The sequence below is a fragment of the Rhinopithecus bieti genome, unplaced genomic scaffold, assembly GCF_001698545.2.
Source record: "Rhinopithecus bieti isolate Rb0 unplaced genomic scaffold, ASM169854v2 scaffold_58640, whole genome shotgun sequence".
Lineage (NCBI taxonomy): Eukaryota > Metazoa > Chordata > Mammalia > Primates > Cercopithecidae > Rhinopithecus > Rhinopithecus bieti.
The window spans coordinates 1-2,835 of NW_016865410.1; the positions used below are offsets into that span (position 1 = coordinate 1).

The window sequence follows — 2,835 nt, forward strand, 5'->3', positions numbered from 1 at the left end:
CAGGGAATTCGCCGGCCGCGCCAGGCAGGGAACAGTCAGTTCCAACTTTTCCCCCAGCGGGCTCCTGCTGCATTTCTGAGGCCCTTTCCCCAGAGACCTGGCAGGCCGAGCAGGGAAACATTCGCTGGCAGGAACCGGGGGAGCCCGGCCCGCGAGGCCTCGCGCCTGCCCGGGGCCGGCGGCGGTGGGTGTGCCCGGGCGGCGGCGTGGCCCTCCGTCCACAGCTGTGTGTGCCCTTGTCTCACACGCCGTGTGTGTCCGCGCCCTTTTGTGGCGTGTCAGCTTATGTGCGTGCAGACAGACGCCCTGTCTGTGCCTCCCTCCACGACAGCCTCCGTGCGCGCGCGCCTGCGTGTGTGGCAGGACGTGGCCTGTGCCTTTCAGCTCTGTGCAAGGCTATTTCTGGGTATGTGAGTCTTTGTTTGCCGCTCTGTGAGAAAGTGAGGGCAATAGGGGAAGTATTTCAGAAAGAGGGACAGGGATTGTGTTCATGAGAACAGGAAGAGAATGAATGTGGGGAATGGCGCAGCGCCAGGGGGGTGCTTGGGTGGGTGCGTGGAGAGAACGAGGCAAGTCGGGCTTGGTTTCCTTGGGGTGGGGGTGGAGTGGGGTTAGGGGACCCAGAGGAGTTGGGGCAGCTGGGCTGGGTATAGTGGGTATATTGGGCCGGCCTGAGGACCCCAAAGAGAGGGATCTTGAGGCTGCAGTGTGGGATGGGGTGGCAAGGGAGCCCCAGAAGGGGCGTGTGGAAGGAGTTGGCAGTCCTTGGAGTGGAGGAGGGACCGGAAGGAGGAGGGGCAAATCCTGACATACCCAGGCTGGGAGCCCTGGGCCTACCCAGGTCCCCAAAGGCCACGCCCCTTTTCCCTCCTTCTGGGGGAGGAGCCCGTGGGCTTTGGAACAAGGCCCCTTGGGTCAAGTTTGGGGGCCTGCTGGGGCCTCACTGTGAGAATCCAGATGAAGGCAGGGCCATAGCCTAGTGCCTAGGGGAGTTTGTTGAAACACTTATTTGAAGTTGGTCCTGAAGACTGAAGGGCCCTGACCCTAAACCCTTCAGAATGCCTTTGCCTAGGGGTCTTTTCTGCCTGCAGCCTGATTTCTGCTGGCCCTGGTTGTGCTCTTGGCTGTCACTGTTCATTTGGTTGCCCACTGTCAATCTGAAATGTCAGGGAGGGCATCTGGTCCAGGATGCTCCTCCACCACCTCTAGCTTGAAAGGGGACCTAGAGATACCGTTGCTGCCAAATCTCTCCCAGGACTTTAGCCTAGACCCCCTCCACACACACACCCACACACAGAGGCTGGGCCCTGACAGGGTGGGGATGGGTGGGTGGCCTGCCTCTGTCTGCCACAGGTCATGCAGGTAGCTGCTGGGAACCTGGGGAAGTGACTTGCCCAGTCTGCCTGCTAACCTCCAAAATCCCTGCTCACTCCCATTTCTTAGCCCCTGCCCATGATTCTTTTACCTAGAATGCCCTTTGTCTGCCCTCTGCCTTCCCTCTACTTGTCCAAATCACATCTATCCTTTAGCCCAGGCCCCACTTCCTCTAGGAAGCCTTCCCTGGTCCTACTTGTATGCAAAGATTTTTCTCTTCTCCAAATGCTCATTGCCGTCTACCCAGCACCATGAACTGGCATTGGACTGCCTGACATGCATGGTGCTTTATGGACATTAGCTTCTCTTTTTCCCAGAGAGTCCCTATGAGGTCAGGGACTGATCTTTAACTCCCACTCTTCCTCCATGCCTGGGCACAGGAACTCAACAATACCCGGATACCTGATGCTTGCAAAGCTCAGTGAGCCAATGGATGGAGCTGGTACTCTGCCATTTACCTGATGGTGTGAGTTTCATGGGTACCCCCACCCACCACGGGTGAGTCTAGCAGGGGCGTGGGAAACCACAGGCCTCGGAGGTTCTGGGGATTGGGGATTGACACCTCTAGGCTTTGTTAAAGCTCAGTGTTCTCAACTGTTGGAGAGACCTCTCAGGAAAAGAAGACAGCAGAGGAGATGCTGGGCACTCCAGTTTGGGCAGCTGGGAAATTTGAGGCAGGGCCTGGGAGATCCGGGGCTTGGTCTTGGTGGTGGAAGAGGTTGCAGGAAGTGGTTAGACCAGGGGCTATGGTTAGGCCCCTGTGGAGGAGCTAGTGAGCTTCACCCAAGTCCATACATAAACCCCCTCCTGAGCCACCCCTCTGGGAGACATCCTTAAGTGTACAAAGACAATAGATACCCCGTGCACACATACCCTCCTAACACACACACACACCAGGCACACACACCAATGCAAGCGCCAGAAGGTCGAGGAAGCCACAGGGCTCTGCACACACAGGCACACCTTGAGCACCTCCAGATCCCGTGGTGGGCCCCATTCCAAAGGCAGGCCCAGACACATTTGCATACTGCTTTTAGGTGGGCGACATGAGGAGCCTTCAGACCAGAAAGCTGGGGCGGCGCCAGTGTGAGGGCCCGGGCCAGGGCTCCCTTCTCACAAAGGCCAGGATCCCCAATGGCTCAACCCCAGAAAGTGGCTCGGCCGTGCCACGCCGCCGATGGCTCCTGCTGGTGGGAAGAAGGCCCGGGAAGAGACTGGATTCTTCCCAGCGCAATAGGGCTCCCGCCGCACTTGGGGCAGGCCGTGCGCCTGTCGGGGGTGAGGGCGGCCGCCCGGCGCCCGGAGCCGCAGTCCCCCCTGCCGTCCCCCCATCGCTCCTTCCCTCGCTGAAGCACTACCAGCACCAAATGGCAAAGCGCCGCTCCCCGCGCAGGGAGAGATGCGCCGCGGCCTGCGGGACGGGCTCGGCCGCCTCGCCCCCACCGCGCCCGAGCGAGCGGG

The 2,835-nt window shown here is 59.9% G+C and overlaps 1 long non-coding RNA gene across 1 annotated transcript; it reads left to right on the forward strand.

Annotated features, from left to right (window-relative positions):
* Positions 1 to 6: 6 nt before the first annotated feature.
* Positions 7 to 2,829, forward strand: LOC108525481 (uncharacterized). The gene is made up of 3 exons (XR_001884279.1): positions 7 to 406; positions 1,755 to 1,872; positions 2,412 to 2,829. It is a non-coding gene; the product is annotated as an uncharacterized LOC108525481 (long non-coding RNA).
* The last annotated feature ends 6 nt before the right edge of the window (positions 2,830 to 2,835 follow it).